The 25,513-nt window shown below is 34.8% G+C and overlaps 1 long non-coding RNA gene across 1 annotated transcript in view; it reads left to right on the top strand.

Annotated features, from left to right (window-relative positions):
• Nucleotides 1-7,155, top strand: part of LOC146998321 (uncharacterized) — a 229,918-nt gene extending 222,763 nt beyond the window's left edge. Inside the window, exon 3 of the long non-coding RNA XR_015040444.1 lies at nucleotides 6,461-7,155. This is a non-coding gene — a long non-coding RNA (uncharacterized LOC146998321). The remainder of the gene's footprint in view (nucleotides 1-6,460) is intronic.
• Nucleotides 7,156-25,513: the final 18,358 nt, after the last annotated feature.

Here is a 25,513-nt window from a genome sequence, read left to right as displayed (position 1 = left end):
AGAAAAGGAACAAGGTGCTCGACATTTTCGTGCATTATTACCGAATCGCGAATGAAAATAACAATAATTGTTCACACGCTCTCGGGAATGCCCACGCGAAAATCTACGTGCTTTGTTATGTTGATCCCGGGGGAAATTATTCCTCGTTTTTCCGCGGGAGAGTCGCTCGACTTGTTTACTTAGGGCAGAGATTTCACTCCTTAAGGCCTTAAGCTCCTCGAGGGGGGCACCAGAATCGTTAGGGTTTCTGGGGGAACTCGCCGAAGCTGCCTGGACCGCGAACACGCTGTTGTTCGTTGGCGTGCGCACTTCAGCTATCTTATCAGCCATTTTTGCTAAATTGTCTAAGGATTCCGAACTTATTGATAAAATGGCATGCACCTCGGAAGGTAACCTTTGCAGCCATAATGATTTTAAAAATTCGTCAGTTATACAGTTTCCACCTAATTCTCTCATTTTTCTCAATAAGTGAGATGGTTTGTCGTCCCCTAAATGCAATTCAGAAATAAGTCTGCGTATTTGCTCGCTTTCCGAATCTGAGAATTCTACTATTAACCTAGCTTTAAGGGCATCATATTTAGCCGTCGCTGGGGGATTAAATAAAATATCTGATACTGCGGAAAGAGTTTCAGGGTCTATCGAAGAAACCACGTGGTTGTATTTTATACTATCGCTACTAATCTTCGCTAAAGCAAAGTTACTTTCAACTTGAATAAACCAAAGTTTAACATTTTTTTTTCCATAAAGGGGGAATTTTAACTGCCACGTGTGAGATTTGTGGCTCCTGAACCGCCATATTCGATTCCTCGTTGGTTTGGCCTTCCGATCCTGGCATGATTGCCAATTATAAATATATCGTAAATCGTAAACTTAATGTTTTGCACTATACCTTATCAAAACAGTATCAATTTAGAATAAAATAATGAAGACATTCAATATCTCAATAAAAGTGTGAGCACAACTATTACCCAAAGATCAATTTTAAACAATCAATAATTAAATTAAAACTATAATTTTAGAGCAAAACATATCACAAAAACATAATTAAGACCAATCACAGATAATTAAAATAATTTGACCACATACCTGTAAATCCTCCTTAAGTGTGATAAACCACGTGTAATCCGTACGATAAAATGAGGAGGAAATAAATAGGGTTGAGCCTTTATCAGTCATAAGGAAGAGCATTGACATCAAAATAAGGCATATTTTTTGTTTTTTAACAAAGATTGAGACAGATAGTCATTAGGGATCGAAACAGAAGGAGCGAGGGACAGGGTCACCAATGATGTACGTGTGAGTAACACGTGCATACGAAAATATCCCTAACATTAACTAGGAAAGCCGAAATCTTAGTTAAGATAGACATGTTACAATTAATAATCAAATTTAATAAGGAAAAGTAACAGTTGCCGGGTACATTATAACGGCTTAAGAAATTCAGAGCACAGTACAGATGCGAGTACACAAGATTACATATCTCGGCGAAAACAGAGACGCACACATTTGTTGAAGTAGTTCCACTTGACTGCCGGGGAAAAATCTTCTCTCTCCGTCAGCCTGTAGGTTTGCCAAACGGGTTTACTGTTTCGCCAATTGGCGCTTTTCTGTACAGTTTTTAAGTCCGTATCGCCTGTTTGGCGCTGCCGCTGCAGAACTATCAAGCTAACGCATGGAAACTCGAAGGTCAAGGCCCAAAAAGAAAATTTGAAAATAAGCATCCGCGTACCCAGAAGACACAGATTGAAAGGAAAGCTTTAAACGACTAGAGGGGCCTGTGAAAGGGAGGGTCCAGACCCCGGAAGTTTTAAAAAAACACTCAAATAGACATTTAAATACAGTCATCGTAAAAAACTCACAGCTACCAATTATACAAGTCCTGGTTGGCGATGTACCAGTAGAAGCCCTCATCGATACAGGAGCAGAAGGAAATTTCATGAGTGAAAAGTTCTTCAAAAAGAATTTTTATAGGATACGACTCTTTAAAACCAGAAATACGGAAATTATAGCGGCGCAAGGAAAAACATGTCACTGCATCGGGAAAGTATCATTAAACTTACAGGTAAAAGAGGAAAATCTCAAAGTATTAATTTTTGTGGTGAAACACCTGCAACACTCTCTTATTTTAGGTATGGACTTTTTAAGGGCCGCGAGGGCCAAATTAAATTTTCAAGATAGTTCCGTGGTATTGGAGATGGACCAGAGGGTGGTGGAACCTGTGGAGACACCTGAATTGGACCTTAGCCATCTGAATGACCAGGAAAGTAAAGCAATCCAGCAAGTGGTGAGTAATTTTTCTCATTTGTTTTCAGAAAAACCAGGAAACTGTCAAATCGTGACTCACAAGATTCAATTAAATGCCGAAAAACCTTGTAGGACTAAACCTTACCGCTATGACAAACAAAAAGACGTAATCATCGAAGAACATATTCAGGAGATGTTAAAGAATAAAATAATAACGCCCATAAATAGTGAATACGCGAGTCCAGTCGTACTATGTAGGAAAAAGAACGAGTTTCCTCCTTCGGATAAAAGGGCTTGGAGGTTTGCTATTGATTATAGAAAACTAAATAGTATTACAAAATTTCCAGTTTACCCTTTGCCGGTTATAGACGAGATCATTAGACAGATCAAATCGACAAGATATATGTCTACTTTGGACTTAACGTCTGGCTACTATCAAATAGCTATGAGACCCGAAGATATACATAAAACCGCGTTTATAACAAAATCGGGCACTTATGCATTTTTACGCATGCCCTTTGGGTTGTGTGGGGCCCCATCAACATTCCAGAGAGCTATGGACATTGTTCTAAAGCCTGTCCTAGGAAAATCAACTTTAATTTATCTAGATGATATAATTATAACGAGTAGTACGTTGGAACAACACATTAATGACCTCGAACAAGTTTTTAAATTATTAAAAGAGGCCGGTCTTACAATTAACGCCTCAAAATGCAAGTTCGCAACTAAAGAACTTAAATATCTCGGTTATAAAATTTCGCAAAAGGGTATAGAAACGCAAGATTCAAAAATAAAAGCTATTAAGAATTTCCCACCGCCCAACACCGCCAAGAAACTTTCGTCTTTCCTTGGATTATGTTCTTACTATCGATCTTTCATAAAAGATTTCGCTAATATTGTTGAACCACTCTTAGTAATCAAAAGAAAAAAGAGTAAATTTACGTGGACAGCGGAAGCTAACACAGCTTTTGAAAGATTAAAAGAAGCGCTTATCAATGCCCCTGTTTTAAAATTTCCTGAGGGGGACGAAAACCTGGAAATTGCAGCAGATGCGTCAGACTATGCGGTGGGTGCGGTTCTTATGCAAAATAACCATCCGCTGGCATTTTTTAGTAAAACATTGAATCAGACACAAAGGAATTATACAGCTACAGAAAGAGAAACATTAGCCGTATTAATGGCTGTACACAAATTTCGAGTTTATTTCGGCAAATCGCCAGTAACAGTCTTTTCGGATCATGCGGCTGTTGGTAGACTTTACTCGGGAAAAAACCTAACGCCCAGGTTAATAAGATGGGCTTTAAAACTCCAAGAATATAATATCACAATAAAATATAAACCGGGTAAGGAAAACAATGTAGCTGACGCACTTTCTCGTATAAAACTGGACGAAGAAGGAAATGAACTTAAATGCGCTGTGTTGACTTCAAAAATTTTAGATTCTAGAGATACGGTTATTACTGAACTGAAAGCTGATCCTGAATTTGGAAATATCTATGCTTATTTGAAAGACCCCGAAAGCTTTGAGCACACAGATATCGAGGCGATAAGAAATAGAGCAAAAAACTATGAAATAATAGATAATTTATTATTCTATACGAAAACAACAAACGAAAATCTTGAGTATAAGCCAGTCATCCCAGCCTCGCTTCGATTAAGCATTTTGAGGGAGTTGCACGAAAAAAAAAAAAAAAAAACAGCGGGCCACCTCGGGGTCAGAAAGACTATAAAAAGGGTACGCGAGGCGGTATATTTCCCGCAATTATACAAAACAGTAACGGCGTATGTCAGGTCCTGCAATCAATGTCAGTTAATAAATGATATTAATTACAGCCCGGCCGGGTACTTAAATAGCATTCGCGCTACATTTCCGAATGAAATTTTAGGAATAGATCTCCTTGGTCCCTTCCCCCAGAGCGAGTTAAATAAAAATCGTTTTCTTTTAGTAATAGTAGATCATTTTTCAAAATGGATAGAAATTGTTCCACTTAAACGCGCGTCAGCCAAAACAGTCGCAGATGCATTCTTACACAGATACATTTTAAAATACGGTGCACCGATAAAAGTCATTAGCGATAACGGAAAACAATTCATTAGTCAAATATTTGAAAACATATGCAATGGACTTGGCATACGCCATATCAAAATGGTTCCGTATAGACCACAGGCTAACATAGCAGAAAGAGTTAATAAAAACATTGTAAAAATAATTCGCAGTTACGTTAGCACACATCACAAGCGCTGGGATGGCTACATAAATGAATTAGCTTATGCTTTAAGAACGGCACATCATGATACTACGGGAAAAACTCCAGCAGAATTATTTTTAGGCAGAAAGTTAATTACGCCTTTAGATAAATTATTCTTTGTGCAACAAAGAGAGCAGGAGTTTAAACAACAAGATGTGCAAAAGTTGATTGATCAGGCGCTTAAAACCTCGGATACGGCAAGAAATAGACAAAAGTTATATTATGATAGAAAACGCCGTGAAGCAGATTTTAAAGTTGGGGATAAAGTATTGAAGCGGAAATTTTCTTTATCAAGTGCCCCAGACAATTTTATGGCAAAGCTAGCTCCAAAGTGTGAAGGCCCCTATGTAATTCAGGAAATCAAAGGAGTAGTATTATATCTTAAGAACGACAGAGGGGAAATCTGTAAAGCAAGTCCCGACCAGGTGAAAAAATACTATAATCCAAATGATTTTGAAATCCTTAAAAGTTTCTTGCAGGACTCAAGCCTAAACGAAATAGAAGGGTCAGAGACTACAACAACTATTCCACCACCCAAGAAACGGAGAACTGAAGAGAGACCTAGCACTTCTACAACCCGGACGTCGGTACCAAAAAGAAAAAATGATTTTCAAACTCCGGCGTTTAAGAAAAACAAAAATACAGATGAACCGGGTAAAGAAACCGTGGTAAAGAGGAAAACACCACCTACAAAGGATAGCAGGAGAAATTACACATCAAGGCGAACGCGCACACGGCCACAGAGTCAGGTGCCAGCAAGGCCGCCGTTTCGGAAACTGAAACGCCAGCAGGAGGCACAAAAATACGAGGAACAGAAGAAATTCAAGAAGGACTCCAGACCGGAGGACGTCAGGACCAGCCGTCCCAGGCAGAAGCGGAAAGGTCAACAACCAGACGATTACTCCGTCAAGAGGCCAGCATGTAGAGGACGCAAAAGAAAAAGCAACGTGGACGACACTCGGAGATCAATAAGGAGAAGATTGACATCCATGAAACCTCTAACTTGGGATCAATTTTGTCAAAAACGGATGACGGAGTTTCAAGCATCGAAAACTCAAAGATAAATTAAAACCTTCTATAAATTTTTTTTCTCTATTGTTCCGAAATGTTATGCATAAGTACGAAGTTCTATGTTTTGACGAAAGTCAATATGTCTCGGTTGAGACTTAGTTTTGTTTTACTTTATTTAGCTAAGGCAAAAGTATTATTTTCTTTAAGTGTAAAAGCTAAAAACAAGCATTTTCTGTTGGTCGAAAGACTAATTCTGTTATGTTAAAGCCAAAATTTGGCCGAAGATAAAAATAACTTCGTATTCTTGTATTAAAAAGAATTTTACTTTCAGTGCCGCCAGCTTGGCGAAGAATGAGTAAAGTAAAAATTTATTTTCTCTTATTCATTTTATGGTAAATTGTAAAAAGCATATGTATTAAACTTTTGTAAATGTATGTAAATTCTTGAAGGTGATGTAAAAGTAGAATTTAGTCTAGAAGCATAAAATTGTAGATGCTAAAAGTGAATGCTTAAAAGCAATGAAGTCAAAATTTAAGTAGTAAATTGTAGGTAAAGTCATGCTTTAGAGTGAAAGCCTGCATGTTTAAAGATGAATGAGGGGGAAGTTAGAATGAATGTGTTTTGTAGGGTTCTCCACCTACATTTGAAATTTTAAGAATATTAAAGTAGCTCATTGAGTTGTAGAATGTCGAGTAAGGTGTGTCTATTTGGTTGTTGAATTCTAACAAATCATGGTGGTTAGGGGAAGTGTTGTAAGACTAAAACACGAATATTCCCGTTTGACACCACACACGGTGGAGAGCCAGGGTAAAGTTAAATTAAGGCTTGAAAAATTGAATGAATGTGAAGTAAGCAATAACTAAGAGAAACGAATCGTTTAAAAACAAAAATTTATTGTGTCAAGAAAGTGTAAATTATAATGTATGTAGAAAGATACTGATACTTATTCCTTCCAGATGCTGGAAGGAAAGACCAAGATTGATTGATGAAGTCCAGGAAAAGTTGCTGTAAGAAGAGAGCTTTATAAGATCAACAGAATTGTAGTATAATTGTTACATAAGATTTTTTTTGTGTAAACGAGGTTCTCGCCAGTTAGTTCAGAATTAGATAAACTTACAACAGGTCGTTTGTAGGACCTGCTTCCAAGTTTTCCAAATTCTGGCAGCGGCAAATGTAGGGTTGATATTTATTTTAACTAACATTTATTTTAAGTTTAAACTATCTTTCCTGTCAAGCCTTACTTTCCCCTGGAACTGCCAATGCCAGAATATGTAAATTTGAGTAGAACGCGCAAGCATTCAAATTATCAGCGGAAGTAGTATGAGTTAAATAGCAAGGAAACGAGTTCGGTGTGTGATATTCTTACTTAGCGAGCGCGGAGGTAGTTAGCGAGAATTGAAGAACCCCGCGTTGCGGCCTATGTGCTTGGCGGGAAGTAGTGGAAATTGTTCCAGTGAGCTTCAAGTCTGCTGAATTAGCAGCGGTATTGTAAAACGCGGTGAGTTAGTTATTTTAGAGAGCCTCGTAGTTAGAATCTTGTCTTTATTTTCTTTTCAGGTTATTATTTTTATTTGACTGCCAAGTTGGCACCGTCTGTAAGCGTCAAGAGAACGCAATTGTAATTTATTACGTTGAATAAAAAGGGACTTAAACCCTTCACAAGCTTCTATCTTTTATACAAGTTTTCACAGTCACCTCTTGGTTGCGTGCAAGTTGGAGGCGCGCAACGTTATAAACTCAAAGGCCTGTGCAGAGTGTTGTATGGGTCATAAGGTGATGAAATTTTAATGTGAAGTTTAATTTGGATAACCCTGTATATATATGTAATATATCCACTCTGTTACCCACTCGATGAACTCATTTCTTTAATTTTTATATGTTGGTAAATTGTGCATTTTTTTGCTTTAAAAGTGATTGAATTATGTTAGTAGTGTGTTCCGGTTAAGGTCTTTATACCTTTATTTAATCTGTATGCATAGTTGTAGAATTATCAGCAATTTAAAAGTGTTGCTAAATAGGCCGTCATTTGTTTACATTTGAAACTCTTAGAAGAATAGTGAATTCAGTCAGTTTCTGCACCAACTTAAGTGTTTTTTTGCCAAGTGTGTAAAAACAAATTTTAAATTTTGTGCACCGAAAAATCCTATCTTCGTGTCCGCTAGCTGAATTGCCTTCCCCCCCCCGCAGAAACTAATTTTAATCATAAAAATTCCTCTTTTTTTAATTCTTTTTTAACTTTATTTGATGTTTTATGCTTTTCTGTATTTTATCATTTTCAATGAAGATACTTTGAGTTTTTATGTATTTTTGCCTTTCCGCAAAGTGAGAATTGATTTAATTGAATGAGAAGTAGATCTCTAATGAAATTCGAGGAAATAAATTTCATTAAATAATTAAATGACTAATTTCATTTAATAAATGAAATGAAATGCAACAAAAATGAGTATAATTTAATAGGCCGTAGAAAGAAGTCGTGGTGTCTACATCAGATATTTTTATTTTATATTCTTATGCAGAAAGAAACCTACACATGGAAAAATGTAGGTTATCGTTTTTGTAAACTTTCGATAATTTAACATAAAATTCTCTTCCACATACAATATTTTTTTTTTTTTTTTTTTTTGCTTTGAGAGGAGATGTATCGATCTGAATGATTTATCTGCTTTCACAGTCTTTGTCCTAGCTTTGCAGCAGAACAGATGTGCTATTTTTCAGTGTTCTGAAATTGGAATTCTTTTCTTCCTGTTTTCGTCTTTGTCGAGGATGTCGCTCTGTTATGCTGTCATTCCGCGAGGGTAAAACTCGCCCTCCCAAAACTTTGTCACATGGTGTGTGTGACTCAAGGGCTGCAACAGGAAAAAGATTTCCTTATAAACGCACACTCATTAATGGGGAAATTTTTATCGCGTGATCCTCACTTCCGTATCTCGCCTAGAAACGTATACAAACAAAGAATAAAAACGATGACACTGTTTCTGGTTATTATTACTGTACTGTTTAAGGAACCGCAGACTTTATTCTAGTACTGTAATTTATGTCAGATTAACTAATATTAGACATTTTGCGCATAACATACACGTGTACCATCATTATCGAAAATTATATTGATTTTCCCATTAATAGATTCCCCTCAGAAGAACTTTGTTGCCATGCTGAAATACGCAGCAAGAACGTTGCCATGTTGCTGTAACAAATGCAAATGCAAATCGAAATGTTGCTTTCAAGGTTTTCAGTATAGCTTACAGTTGTCAGGCTTAACTTTTTTTAGGGAAGAGGGGTAAATAAAGAGTTCACTTTGATTGATAAATAAACACGTGAATGCATGATTACTTGATTAAAACACTGATGAGGATACATGACTCTTGATTAAAAACTTTAATACAAGTATTAAAGCGATTTAGTCAATGTATTTCAATAACAGAATACATACATTTGGAATGTTTCCAGAATTTGTATGCTGAGATAAGAGGACTGCTGGAGTTAAATTTAATGCATGAAACACCGTTCATATTGAAGGTTGAATGCAAAATGTTGCATAAAATACAGTAAAAAATAAATACACTTATTTAAAAATTTATTTGTACTTCTTCCATGTATATTAAACAGAGAATATTTCTCAGAATCGCTTAAGAAAAGCATCAGAAAAAAATCTGTTGTGGGTACTTCCTTGTACTTACCTGTGAAATTATATATATATATATATTCCTGCACTATTTCGACAAATTTTCAATGTAAGTAGAAAATGACATCAAAAATTGCAAATTTTGAAAGTGAATATCCCGGTCAATTATTGTCATGTGAGAATCAAACTTCTTGTACTTTTATTTTTTCATAACGTGTATAAAACTTTTCGAAACATTTTTAATCTAATGGCAGATTAGATGGATCTAATGGCGATTAGGCGAATTATGGGGATCTAATGGCGTATAAAACTTTTCGAAAAACTTTCGAAACTATAAAATTTTTCGAAAAAGTGGCGTATAAAACTTTTCGAAACATTTTTAATCGAATGGCGATTAGGCGGATTATGGGGATCTATTGGCGATTAAGCGGATTATGGGGATTAGGCGGATCTAATGGGATCTAATGGCGAAACAGTTTTAATCTAATGGCAGATCTTAAATAAACTTGTCAATTCAGCATTGGCTATGCCCGAGACGAGTGGTGGCCATTTTGTTGTTGGAGGTACCTAATAGGCGGCTTCCGTTGCCTTCTCCGGGATTCGAATCCAGGCCTTTCTATGGAATCAGCAATAAGTCTCTTATTTTATTCTGTTCTTTTTTCTGCAATTTAATTGGCAATTCTAGTGCCTTTATCTGCAAATTGCAATTAATAATTACCATAATAGTGCACATTTGCTTTCTAAATATCACTTCACATTTCCTAGGGGAAAATTTTCCTTTATATTTTTTTATTAAATATATATATATATATATATACACCTTTGGTTCTGCCGATCAAAAAAGAGAGATGCAAAACTAGATGTTATAGAATGCGATATAAAAAATTGAACATTCTACGGCTAATCATTTTCGAGTTATGCGAGATATATAGTATGTGCGCGTCACGTATAGACATCACGAAGAAATTAATTTTAATCCATTTTATTCATTATTATTTATAATTGCATTTTGGAATAATGAGTCCTTTATTCTGTTCGTACGTACAGACGTTACTCAAAAAAAAAAAAAAAAAAAAAGTAAAAATGGTTTTAGGAACAAGCAAAATGGATATTTATGTTGAAATCTGATAACCGAAACTTTACGATTGCAATACTCCCTTTACTTCGTACAAGGAAGTAACAAAAAAAAAATAATTTTACCCTACATTTTTTAGCAAGTGATATTAAAAAAAATTGGTAAAATAAAATTCTTACATATTTTTAGTCCTCCATCTATTTTTCTAAAATATGTCATTTTAAAATTAATGTTACTCGCGTGATTCTTGCATAATGCCATGACGCTTACATAAACGCTTCAACAGATGATGATTTCAAATTTTAGAACATAAATTTCTTATTCAATGAGGGCAAAGCTGAACTGAAACTATATCATTCTGAAGGGGGATTTCAACTTGAATACATCACATTCACTCTCTATGGTTGTTTGCTATCGTCGCTTTAAGCAACATCTTAAAAATGTAAAATTCTTAAGGAACAGGAGCGCTTCCTGCACCAATTTATCAATAATGCAACAAAAATGTTCATCTATAATAAACTTATTTCTTAGGGCAAAAAGTAAAAGTCTTTTCCATGTAAAAGTCCATGATGTGTAAGTATCTCTGTCTTCTTTTATGAAGTGCTAGCGGAAGTAACCAATGCCAATTAAGTTAGTAGACTGGGAGTAATGCATCTAACAACAGAGAGAACGATACCGCTATAATCCTTCTCAATAACGATGCAAAAAATACGATTCACAGTCATAGATTTTTCAGTTTGATGCGATATGGAAGCCACTTAAAAAATTTAGATAGAGAAATAAGCTCATTCTGTCTCACTCAAGTTCCATCCAATATTTCACATATATTCAATTTAGTCGATTAAATGTGGCAAAAAATGGATCATAATTGATCAGAAATCAATAACGCAAACAAACAAACCCACAGACATTCTTCTTTATATGTATAGATTTTGTAAAACTATCAGGTTCAATGTTTCTTCTAACCTTCTTCGGAAACATACAATGACCTGACTAGAACAGAGAGCTTACTAAAGCTATGTTCACTAATTGTAGTAAGTAGACAGGATACAGACGAAGGGTATACAAAACCCTTTATTTTTTTCTTTATATACAATGACTTCCGTACTTCGGAATACAATGACCCTCCACTCGGGGTCTAACTTAAAAGATATCAAAATAAAACTAAACTCTAATTTAACTTTAGAATAAGATTGGTCTTATAATAACAGGAAGCGTATGTAGCACAGAGACTGTGAACACTACAATACGTTTAATTTATCAAGAGGATTAAAACCTCTGGCCTGGAAGGCAAAGTAGCAACTGCGTAACTTCTAAGGTAAGCGGCCTGCTTCGAACTCACGGCTTCCTCTCTTCTGCTTGGCAAAAAGGCCACACTTAAATACTTGGCGTTCGCCAGACAACTTTGCATAAACTCCTTCACGCTTATAATTCTGGCCGGAAGTAGAAAATAAGAAGTGATAGTAAAGATTTAAAATAAAATAAACGTTAGTAAAACTTAAGATCCTTACAAAACTTACAAGTTTTTGATTAACATATTGTACGATTTGAAAGCGAACAGAAGGAACACTCTTCGAAATAAAGCATTTTTATCTCCAACACGCGAGACTGTTGCCACTCGGCTAAATGAATGCGAAAATTAATGTTTTCAGAGTTTTTAATTAATATCTCGGCTGATTAAAGTCGTACGAAGATGGGAATAGTCGAAATGGCTTCCCACGAATTTTTGGAATCGGGAATAATGTATTTAATGTTTGGCAATGCTAATTTTATTCCTTCGTAAAACTTAGAAATTTTTTATTAACAAACACTGAAAGTGAGCGGGAATTTGAAAGAGAGCAGTGGCAGCAACTTTCAAAATAAAGCAGATTTTCATCTCCAGCTTGCGAGACTTGCCACTCGGGAAAATGAGGGCGAAAATAATCGTTTTTCCGAGTTTTTAATTAATATCTCTGATTTTAGCTACTTTTTTTTTGAAAAAAATGGACGTCGACCCTTTTCAGGACCCAGAAAAGAACTGTAGAAAATTTGGTGACGATAGCTATAGTAGTGACTGAGTTATTAGAAGACAAACACACAGACTTTCTTCTTTATATATACAGATTATCTTATATGTATAGTATGTAATTATTTTTATGAGAAGATTGAAATACTTCTAAGCTTGATTACTATATATTTCTTGATATATGGATTCACAAATAAATTGGCCCAAAAAGGGCTTCAAAGCTGCAACAGACTGACGTCGGTTCTCACTGTGTTATATCCTGAAGACGAAAAAACGTAAAAGCAGTGTTTTTTGGCGAAGAACGTAGAATATTGAAAAGGAAAATATTGCGCAGAATCTTAAAATGTAAAATTCGTAATGATTAAGAAACTTGGCAGTCGAGGTAGATTAAATTCCATTTTTATTTAATTTCACATTTTTATTTAAATTCACATTTGCATGATTAAGAATGCACAGTTTCACTCAGCATTCTTAATCGTGCCTATTTCCAGAACATTTATATTTTATGTACTATTGCGATAGGAAGACAGCAGCGACATGGCATCCAAGCAGCAACAGAGATACAAGCGAAGCGTGCGTTAAATCGAATATGGAAGATCGCCAAGATGAAGGTTAGAAAAATTTCAGTTCTCAGAGTTAGGTTTCGAATCAACTACGGCATTAAGCGTTACGCAAGCTCTGGGAGCTCTTTATCTAGAAATGATGCCATCCATAAATGTTTTTAATTTTCTTTACAAGAGGAAATACCCAGATTAAAAATCAAGAATTAAGAGATTATTATTAAATTAAATTATTAAGCTGGTTTACGTACATTTAGCTTACATGTATATACGTACACACGTATATGTAGTATTTTAGGTGCGTAGTTAGAGATATACTAGATACAGAAAGCAGTAACATCAGACGTGGCCGTTTCAAAACAACATTTTATTCCACGGTAATTCACATCGGTTCAATTTTGTAGACAGGATATGTTTTCAAGCATATTTAAATACGATAATTTTTATTTGTTATATAACAGCCTAAGATTAACCAACCATAGCTTCGTGTACTTTCTGGATGTACTTAGTATAAATACGTTTGACATAAAAAACTACATTATTTTTTTCCTGGCTTCACCACTGCTAAGGTACTATCCCCGCTACTCTGCTTGCCCGTCTAAAATGATGTCGCCTTTGTCAATCTGTGTACATAAGAAATGATTATAATTCATTATGGTTGGATAAATATCTACTGAGATGATTTTATATACGTGGAAATAAAGACTGGGAATTCGTATAATTCATATTGTGTCGGATGAATCTGTTGTCTTTCCACTACGCATTAAAATATCATATATATATCTATCTTAATTTTGCAGCACAATGCGCAAAATTTTGACCAAAATTGGTCTTTTTTCGTTTGTTCTTACAACTTAACTTTTAATTATATATATATATATATATATTATGTTTGATTAATTTAGTTGCGAACTTTTCGCTCGCAATGTAAAGCGGGAAGTCACGTAACACAGGCGTAATGATAGTTTGTTTTCCTTCCTTTATAACAAAAAGCAATGTATCTGATAAAATTCCATGACTAAATATAACCAAAAAGAAAGTATTACTGGATATATTCTTCAAAAATGAAAGAACAAACGAACAGCACAGCAAGAAAACACACAATTTGCAGATTTCAGTACCTGCAACTTCGACATCCAGAGAAAAATCAACTTTTATCAAATTTTCAAAGCAGACGATGAATTTGCGATGCATGAATATTTCAAAAACAAAATTTCGTTGAAGATACATAGGAAGATAAAGTGCGGTTTTTCACCTTGTCAGTTTATCAGTCACGTAAAGTATGTCATTTGATATCAAAAGAACTTTTAGTTTTTATGACATTTTCACCCCTATTCCGACATTATTTTTCTAGTTTTCGAACTCGAAATGTTATCGGACACTCTTTTGCATGTCTTTGATGGGCGTGTAAATAATAATACTGTGAACTTTTGTCATTTTATCGATGTTGTTTTTTACAAGTGTTTGTTGTGTAAAATGCTTGACAGATAGAAATCCCGTTATCATTTTATTAAGTAGGAAAATATAAGCATTACAAGCATTACAAACGAAATTGCTCTATTTTCGAACTGATAAATTTGAATTCTTTCCTTTTCTTTGAAACAACTGCCTGCTGATTTTAAAATGCCTCCAGTTTTGCTAAAATTAACTTTGCGTATTATTCAGCAATGATTCTGTTTTTCTTTATAATTCAGCTTACGATACTTTCTCGTTATAGTAATATTCCCTCTATCAATGATCTCAAAACTCAGATTACATGGAGGCTAGATTTCAAAGCAGCCAGAACATCTTTCTAACAAAATTAAACCTATAATAATAATAATAAAAAGAAAATCTGAAAGGTTTCAGATTTTAAATCACGTCCAAAGGAGCGTTTTTTTTTTAACATTTTATAGGCTATCTTTATTTATTAAATAATATGTTCTTCGCACTTAAACCTTAAAAATCATTTCTTAAATTGAGCATATCTTTAGAATTTCCGATACACAGTCTCACACGCTGGAGATAAAAAAAAAAATTCTGTACAACGTTGCCATTACTCTCTTTGAAATCCTTGAGTTTGTTAATCAAAAATTCGTTAAAGTTTTACAAAATATGAAATCGATAATAAAACAAATTCTAAATTTCAAATTTGGGCTCCCAGATGCCCATATTCGCAGTAGGATTACGTCCTTCAATCTTTGATGGCTCTACATACCGCTCTTTTATCACAATGCGAGAAACACATACAATTATTCAGATTCTTCATTATTTAATTTCTTCAAATATAATACAGCCCACCAGCGTACTGAAAGCGCTCAATTTATGGAAACTACCCTTAAAGGGAGAGAAAGACTTTATATGCAAAGGTGCAGGGACAGCTTGAATGTTTTTATGTGCCGTGTTATTCTTTTTAGTATACTAACTTAATTTTCTTTTCTTTTTGTTAAGCTGCTAAATTGATTTTGTTTTTATTTGGATACGGCCGGCTCGTGTCATTTGTTGTTGGAAGGGTTGCGCCTGCTTTTCTTCATAAGGTTCAACAAACCAGGCGGAAGGGCTGCGCCCGTATAAAACAAAACAAAACAAAGACAGCCCACCAGCGGACGAGCGGTAACGTCGCTGAACACTGGTAGTTCGGTCCGAGGTTCGAATCCCGCGAACGGGCTGGCTGCATGGGTGTTTTCGTCGTTTTCCACATGTGTAACGTGTATACGAGCCAATTTCCCTTAGAAAGTCCTCCACGAAGGCATCCCTCCCTTTAGGCAGATAGCCCTCGTGTGCTTTGCCGTAATTGAATAATCCAATCCCTTAAAAACGTCCTCCACGAAGGCATCCCTCCCTCAAGGCAGATAGCCCTCGAGTGCTTTGCCGTAATCTAATAAACCAAACTAATCAAATATAATACAGGGCGATAATATTTGTGGCAACGATTTGAAAGTGATGCAGTCTTTTAAGGGTTTCGACGCAAAATGCAAAACGAAATTAATAGTTCTTCAAGGCAAATTGCCCCTTTGGGTGCATAAATAATAATAATAAATCTGAAAGTTTTAAGATTTTATATTACGCCCAAAGGTTTTTTTTAACGTGTTGTGTGTTACCTTTATTTATTAAATATCGTGTTCTTCAAATTTAAATCATAAAATTTAATTCAACAGCAATATCACAAAATATTTAAAAAAGAATATCTTTAGAATTTCCGATACACAGTCTCGCGCGCTGGAGATTTTTTTTTTCCACGCCCCCGTAGAGTGTTGCCATTGCTCGCTTTGAAATTGTTGAGTTTCTTAATCAAAAACTCATAAATGCTTCACAAAATATGAAATAGATAACAAAACAAATTCCAAATTAAGGCTTCCAGATACCCATATTCGGGAGGAGGATTACGTTATTAAAATTCGATGGTTCTAGGTACCGTTGCTTTATCACAATGCGAGAAACATACATACATTTAATGCAGATTCTTCATTATTTAATTTCTTTAAATATAATGCAGGGCCCTAACATTTGGTGGCAACAATTTGAAAAGTGATAGGCCGTTTATAGTGATTCGACGCAAAATGCCTAAACGAAATTAATAGCCCTTTTGGGCTAATGCCCTTTGGGGTAAAAACATTTTTAACAAAACAAAATAAAAAATAAATTTTAAATCTTCCTCTTTGTGTATCAAAAAATACATAAAATAAATAAAATAATTTCCTTTTTGCTAATAATAATAGCAAAAAGGAAAACATTCAAATTTACAGTTACTTTCTATCTGAAGTCTAAAAATTGGCACCTGTAAACAAACAAAATTAAACCTATTCTACTGGTTATAAATTGTAATTCAAACGTACTGATAGCTAAATATTAAATTTTAGACTAACAGTTATTTTAAGTAATTCTACTATGTTGTATTGACCCTAAATAACTTAGTCTTAACCTTAACTGGAAAACCGGTTTGGCTTGGTTTGGTTTATTTAATCACGGCAAAGCACACTAGGGCTATCTGCCTAAGGGTAGGGATGCCTTCGTGGGAAACTGGCTCGTATACACGTTATACATGGGGAAAACCGCGAAAAAGGCCCATGCAGCCAGCTCGTTCGCGGGATTCGAAACTCGAACCGAACTACCAGTGTTCAGCGACTTTACCGCTCGGCCACTGGTGGGCAACTGAAAAAACCGGAAATTTAAGAATAATGAAAGTGTCCGTGCGGCATGGGAGCACTCTAAACATGTGGCGAGCCGAAAGTCCTCTCGAGAGGATGGTGGTAGGGGTACAGGGTTGGGGGACCCTCGGACCCGTCCCACCCCGGGGTGCTCTCCATCAAAATTGGGGGGGGGCGGAACTGAGCTAAATCGCACTATAGGTTGCTCAAGGCTGTTGCCAACGACAGGCGTAAACTTGCGCTCCTTGGCATGAGAAATTTCGTGGGCTTGGGCTGACTACAAGTTAATATGAGCAACAACAACAGCCATAAAAATCGTCACGCATACGCAGAGACCTTAAAAACCAGTTTAACCCGTTTTAATCATACCTTAAGTTTAAAACTGGAAAAATAATTATTTTTCTAACTCATTCAAATACTTAAAATCCTTATTAACAGTTTTTAATTTGGAGTTAAATCTATTTTAGATCAGAAATTCAAAACAAAATGACTTGTGATCTGCCACGTCGAGTTGCTCTTTGCCAATTTCCCGCTACAAGAGAACAGTGCCATGCTGTAGAACGTACCGCATTCAGCTGACGAAACACAGGCAATTCTATGATGCTGTGTTATACAATACGAGGAGGAGATAATCACTGTTTACCGATGAAATTTGCGCAATTTATTATTATTTCTCAGCACACTAGAGGCGATTTGTGTCGTTGACAATCTCTTATGAAAAAGAAATAAAAATCTGACGTGGAAACGATATGACTTCCTTGTACGGCCTATTAAATTATACATATTTTTTGCTACACTTCATTTATACACTTATTTCCTAGAATATCATTTCTCATTCACTCAATTCAGTTCTCACTTCGCGGCAAGGCAAAAATACATAAGAAATCAAAACATCTTCATTAAAAATTGTAAAATACAGAAAAACCTAAACAAGTTCCAACCAAACCAGTAAAACCAAAAACAGTTCAGAAAACAATTTTTGCAATTAAAATTCGGAGCCCACCAGCGGCCGAGCGGCAAAATCGCTAAACACTGGTAGTTCGGTCCCAGGTTCGAATCCCGCGAAAGGGCTGGCTGCATGGGCGTTTTCGTTGTTTTCCCCATGTGTAACGTGTATAGGAACCAGTTCCTTTTAGAAAATCCTCCACGAAGGCATGTCTCCCCTTAGGCAGATAGCCCTCGAGACTTTGAAAAAACATAAACCAAACCAAACAAATAAAAATTCGTGTTTCTGCGTCAAAGCAAGTAATTCGGTCAACGTGCAAGAAGATGATATTTTCAACGCACAAAGATTTAAAATTAACTTCTGGTCCTGTAGGGCTAAAAAACACTGAAGTTTGTGCACCAACTGAATTCAGTAATGCAATTATGAGTTTCAAATGCAAACAAAGAGCCGGCGCGTTAGACTTCACACCGCTTAAACAACTTTTAAATTGTTAATGATTCTACAACAATTGCATGCAGATTAACTAAAGGCATAAAAAGCCTTAACCGGAACATAAGGACAGTATAATTCAATTACTTTTAAAGCAAAAAATGCACAATTTACGAACATCTAAAGGGAAAAGAAAAAAAAAAAAAATATCTCATCTAGACAGGTAAGAGATAGATGTAGACACATGTTTGGTGAGGCCGATTACAATAAAAAAGGAGAGATGCACAACTAGATGTTATGGCAGTCTCATATATAAAATTTCAAGGTTCTACAGATGTTGCGAAAAAAAAAAATCCCTTTTGAATCACTTTTAAATCCATTTTATTATCCTTTTGGGAAGAGAGGGTCCTTTATGCTGTCTATACGTAGAGATGTCACACAAAAAAATCGTCTAAAAAGATTCAAGAGCGGACAAAGTAGATATCGTTGAAATATGATAAATGAAATTTTTCGCGATTACTATACTTCCTTTACTTCATGCAAGGAAGTAAAAAAGTGACTTTTTTTATTGAAATTAAACACGTGTAAACTAATAAAGTACAGTAATGAAATAATTAAAAATTCAAGGCAATAGGACACATCAGTGGCTAGCAATTGCAACTAAATGTTCAAATTAGTAACTGGCAAAACTTCCTTGGCGGAGATACTTGCTTGTAAACGTTAAAGTGAGTGATGAAGATTATTTTCTCCTGCAATACCTGCCAGAAATTCTTCAATTGTTGCTCCAGATGAGGCATTTTGGGGTGCCCGAATCTGGCGGCCTTCCATATTCCATATATGCTCGATTGGCGACAGGTCAGGTGACTTTGCTGGGCAAGGAAAAGTTCAGACAGCTCAGAGATAGTCTAGAGCAGCAGTTCTCTACCTTTGGACTAACGCGAGCCATTTAAACAAAAATTGAAAAATTTTAGTACCACCAGTACATTTTACAATGAATGTTTTTCAATTTCTCAATAGAAATATTATATATATATATTGCCATTTGCATAACCTATTAGCTATTTGAATTAAATATGCACACATAAAAATATGTTAAAAATTGGTTACAATTTTAAATATCAAAATTTACGTTATAATACTTTAATCCTGAAATTTAGTGTGAAATTTAGGTCTGTTTAAGAGAGATCAATTTCTTTATTGCCTGGTCTTATTTCAGTTAGTTTTAACCGTAAATTAAGATCCACTTTTAATTTTGTTCTGTAATTTTCAAATATAACTTGGAAGAAAATCCTTGTTCACACAAATAGGTTGTGCATAAAGGCAATAAAAATTTAATAACTTTATTTGAAATGCCTTTAAATTCTTTTTTCGGTTCAGCTAAAAGTTAACAAGTGTGTTATTTTTAAAATCTTCAGTTAGAGTTCGATCATAGAAAATATCTATCAGCTGTTCTCTTTCTTCACGAGATAGAAATTTCAGGTACATTTAAGCAAAATGGATTTCTAATCCAATTTTCTTTGTCATTATCCTCGGGAAAATACATGTTGAAATGGACATCAATGAAAAACAATGATTTTTAATGTCAGAGGCTAATTCTTCTTTTATTTTCAAATTATTTTCGGTTAGAAAACTTTCTAAAAGTGGAAAAAGCTTAAAATATTATTATGCAATTCTTTGATTATTAGCTCGAGGTTTTTTTATTTATTTATTTATTTATTTATTTTTTTAAACCATTGCATTTATTTTATCTTGAATGGTGAACAAATTAATCCTTGTACTCCTAAATTCATTTAAAAATATCAGCTAAATATGCTAACCACTCCAACCATAATTCACTACAGAAACAATTTTGCAATTCAAATTTTGAATCACGGAGGAAAATTTGAATTTCTGATAGAAGTTCAAAACTTACGGTTTAAAACTTTGCTTCTGGATAACGGATAACAAACAGCCTTACTGCGGAATGTAACAAAAGCGTTTCATATTCACTGACCACCTATTGGCATAAAATCGTAAATATTCTTGAATTTAAAGCTCGGCTTTTAATAAAATTAACAATTTTAACAGCTTGATTCAAAACGATTTCCAGGTTTTCGGGGATTGTTTTGGCTACTAAAACTGAATGGAGCAGTGAATAAATTTAGTTTCCGGTGCGATTTTTTTTTAGTCCAAAGGGATTTGAATCCCGAAAGACTATTAGTTTCGTTTTGGCATTTTGCGTCGGACTTATAAATGTCGGTTCACTTTTCAAACCGTTGCCACAAAATGTTAGAGTCCTGCATTATATTAGAAGAAATTAAATAATGAAAAATCTGCATAAATGTATGTATATTTCTCGTATTGTGATAAAACAACGGTACATAGAGTCATCGAATTTCGAATAACGTAATCCTCCAACGAATATGAGCATGTGGAAGACCAAATTTGAAATTTGAAATTTGTTTTATTATCGATTTCCTATTTTTTAAAACTTTGACGAATTTTTGATTAACAAACTCAAGGATTTCAAAGCGAGTCATGGCAACGTTGTGCAGAAAAAACATTTTTATCTCCAGCGCGTGAGTCTCTGTATCGGAAATTCTAAAGATATGCTCGTTTTAAAACTATTTTGCGATATTGCTGTTGCACTGGATCTTATGGTTTAAGTGCGAGGAACATGATATTTAATAAAGAAAGGTAACACACAAAATGTTAAAAATCGCCCCTTTGGACGTAATTTAAAATCTGAAATATTTCAGATTTTTTTTTTTTTTTTTTTTTTGTTTTTGTTTTGTTTGAGAAATAACACCGGAATGTTTTCCTGTTAAATCCCGAGCTCCGTCACTGCATACGGGAATACACTTCCAAGGAATATAATTTTCAGACATAAAATTGCCAATCACTTTGGAAAGTTCGTTTGCAGTTGCTATATCAAGAAGAGATTCACAAAATAAATACTCTTCGGCAATTCGTTTATCTTCTTCGAAACGTAAGTAAACTAATAATTGTACAAAGTTCGTTATATCAGTACTTTCATCCAATTGCAATGCGAAATACTTATTGTGTTTTTATTTTTTGAATAAGTGTCTCTTTCATGGGGTTTTACATTTCGTGAGTTGGTTGATTTACTGTATCATTTAATAACGAAATATTATTCAGTTCATTAGCCGCTTTTTCGTTGAATAATATTAAAGCTATACTTTTAGCTGCTGGTTTTCTTCAATAGTCTTGGCAATTCTTAGGCTTACTAGGTAACTAACTAGCTTCCAAAGCTTTTTCACTTGAAATAACAAAACCTTTCACCATTTGTTTGCTATTTTTGAACTCCGATAATTTTCTCTTAAAATACTCTTCAGAATTATCCTTTAAATTGGCATGCTTAGGTTCAAGATGTCTTCTAAGAAACGATGGTTTCATACTTTGATTGGATGATATTCACAGCAAACAACACATAGAGGCTGAGGGTCCATTTCATCTCCATTCCAAGTAAACTCAAATGATAAATAACTTTTATATATTTTCTATAAACAATTTTACTTTTCCTTTCAATATTCGTAGTGCTATTAGAATGTCCTGGATCACCTGTGAACCATCACTTCTCCTCTTAGTCAATCCAATCCCATCCATTTTTTCATTTTGAAATCTATGTTTGTTACCGGATTATTTTGCTAAAGTCTATGAGCGGCTATTAACCTTGAACAAATCTCACATCGCATAAGTTTACGAGTGTTAGAGAAGAAACTTAAACAGGATGTTCGGGTATTTAATTTTTCAATTTAATAGTTAAAATTACTTTGTTTCTTTGTGTACCAACTATTTTTCTCTCGCGGACCACCAGTGATACGCGTACTACCGGTTGAGAATCGCTGGTCTAGAGATTTGCAAGTAGTATGTGATCTAGCATTATCCTGATGGAAAATATCTTCAGGATATTGTACCGTAAAGGGTAACGCAAACGGCCGCAGGATGCCATCAACATATCGTTAAGCTGTTAGAGTTGTATGCAAGGTGACAGAAGTCGGTCGACTTGCTATCGTAAGAGATAGCACTCCGATCATCACAATAGGGGAATGGCTGTGTGCCTCTGTAAAACACGGCTGATTGGGACCACTGGGTCTGGCCTCTCTACATACGATAACGATGGCCATCTGCTCCAAACTTAAGTGGGATTCATCGTTGAACATTATGCGATGCCATTCGTCTATACGACGTCATTCCAAACGATTTTCTCAATGTTATGGGGTTAATGTAAAAAGACAGACATCTTAACCCTTTGCGGCACAGTGTGTCCGGTCTGAACACACCTACAAATTTCCTTCTGTATGCACAGAAAAATTGAATGAAAAAGGATTTATGGGTTACTCTGAACCTTCTTTATTTATAGTAGATGACAGCTCAACACAAACCAGTCCATATATATTAGCTATGTTTAGCTTTTAAGACCCTCATTTTTCAAAGAAATCTTCCAGATTTTTTTTAGGGTATAAAAGGAATTGTTTGAAAAGAAATTTCTATGTTATTTTTTGGCTGTATGCTAATATCCTTATTCTATATTAGTTTTAAATTTTTATCTTGAAATCTTGCCTAAAATCAAACGGCGAACCCTAGGTGCGCCCAGACCTGGCTCACCGATAATCTAGGACAATGAGAGTCTGTATTCTTTGTTTATCTGCATCTCATCGGTCAGTGCATTGACAACAACGCTCTTTTCAGCACACTTTTCGAAGCTATATTCAATCAGTGTGCCAGTTTGGGCACACCCACAGAATTAAAACGATAAGTGCTATTTTCACAAAATTTTACTTGTGTACTCCTCTAGGCCTAATTAGACTGCCTACATTTTTTAATCAAAATTCCAACTTTAAAAGGTAGCGTGCAAGAAAGAGTTAAAAACCGCAACTCCGCCTCAGCCAAGTATCGTAAGATGGTGAAAGGAGCCATGGGTCGTATGGATCAGGCCAGACAGTGATGCCATCGGCTATTCAAGCCTATAGCATAACCATGCGATCTTGTCTTGCATTCATGCAGCTTCGTCTTCCACGGCCTTGATTTCGCTGATGAGTATTTTGGAGTAATCATTGTTCCCAGTACCTTTTCATAACCATGTCCGTAAGTCGCAGGTGGCGGCCTAGTGATCGTGTATGACCAACCTGCTTCATGCATCCCCTCTATGCGACTACGTTCGAAGCCGTCCAGTTGTTTATAACAATCTTCAACAACAGTCAAATGACATTATTGGTTATGTCTCCGGGGAACTACGTGAATCCGCTTTTATCGCTTTTAAATCATTTAGTTTGCTAATTAGTAACAGAATAAATCTGAAAGGAAAATTAAGTACTTTACACTTTACTTAACGATAAACACATTGCCACATGGACGGTAAAAATATTTTCATCAGGGAGTGGAAATATATTACTTTCAAATTGCTGAGTTCTTTTATTAAATTTGAAAGAAAATACATTGCGTTTTGTCGAGTGTTAACACACTTTTTACATTTTTATATTAAGTTTTTTGATGAAGTTTTAAATATAAATATCTTACGCTTTGCAGAATGGCAACGCACTGGTTTCAAAGAACGGCGTTGTTAATTAAAAGTTCATTAAATTTGAAAAAAAAAAAAAAAAAAAAAAAAAAAAAAAAACAGGGGGAAATGAATTAAAAAAATAAATTCAGAATTTCGGCTTCGAGGTGCACATGTTCGAGTGGAGGAGTTTGTGTGTTCAAAATATGGTGGCTCTTTAAGGCTGCAGTTTTTCCACAGAACATGCATACATACATATATACATACCTACAAATCCTATGTTATTTAAGAACAGAGAAGGAAATTGGTTAATAAGTTTGGAATGTTTTTTAAAGTTCCATATGGCATGGAATTCTAATTATAGTACTAAGTAAATTTTCTAGAAATCTGAAGCGCAGTTGAAAATGAAACTGAAATGCTTTTAAAGAACATAAATCAATAGAAATTTAGTTTTTGAAATTTCTGTGAAGAAATACATATATATATATGATGGATATTGTTCTTCTAATCGGCGTGCGCGATAAATATGAAAATGGTAGCAGACGATATTCTCAAGCTACATAACGCAGAAAAATTAGACGTTTAATAATGATGTCAAACAAAGGCTTTTGCTTTGGTCTTTCCAGTTATTTGATAGTGACAGAATAAGCGTTTAGGCTATCGATTTTAAAATATGGAAAAATCTCTCTTTTATATTAGAACAAGTTTAAAGCTTTCCACACATGAGAGAGCTAGAAGAGATCTTCATTTGAATTAGATAATGAGAATGCCTGAAAAGCTTTATAAACGTGCGGTAATAAAAGCAATGAATTTTAAATCGACTGATAAATTATGAAATTTCTTCAGTCTCCAAGGTTCTTTGTCGCTTAGAGATTTCGATCAGTTTGCTGATGCCACAAACAAGTAAAGTTTACATAAAGTTACTAAAATTTACATAAAGTTACTAAAAAATTGTAGGCGGCGCTTAATGTGATCATGTTCTTCCATGAATAATTTGATAACATTAACAAAAGATAACATCAATCTATAATAAAAAATGGCCTTTGAAATTGCATTGAAATTTAACTATTTTAATCTAAATGCAACCAGAAAAATATAAATAGGTACTTTTACAGCATTTTAATTAGAAAAACTCAAAAATTTATGATTTATGTGGCAGTTTATAAATGTCTTTAATGTAAAAGTTCATTTACGAAATGTTCATAGTACGGTATGTTATTTGCGAATGGTGAAACCTTAGTTTTAATACTTAGAGATCAGATTAAAAAAAAAAAAGAAAAAAATAGCTATCTTAGTAGGTATTTTGAAAATTTCTTTTAGGAGCAAGGGAAAGAAAAAACAAACATTCTGTAGAATTCCCCCCCCCTCCTGAAGAAGAAGGAACTGTGTCTAACAGCCATCAAAGTTGATAAAATTATTCAAAACCTACGCGAAACTAAAGTTACTTTATTTATTTATTTATTCTTGCTTAGTTTTAAGTTTGGTGACGTCATCCCTTACTTGGCTACATTTCTCTATCCCTTGACAATTATTTTTATTATCTATTTTGACCTTATTGGCCCAAAGGGGCGGTAGCCCAGAACGGCTATTCGTCTCAAAACGGCATTTTGTGGTGTTGCACTATAAACGGCTAATCAGTTTTTAAATTGTTGCCAACAAATATTATCGCCCTATATTATATATATATTTAAAGAAATTAAATGATGAAGAATCTGAATGAATATATGTATGTTTCTCGCATTGTG

The sequence above is a fragment of the Stegodyphus dumicola genome, chromosome 3 (genome assembly GCF_044657685.1).
Source record: "Stegodyphus dumicola isolate Sdum_Otavi_A_Nest chromosome 3, ASM4465768v1".
NCBI lineage: Eukaryota > Metazoa > Arthropoda > Arachnida > Araneae > Eresidae > Stegodyphus > Stegodyphus dumicola.
Note: the sequence above shows the minus strand (reverse complement) of the source record. Positions and strands in the feature narration are given on the sequence as shown.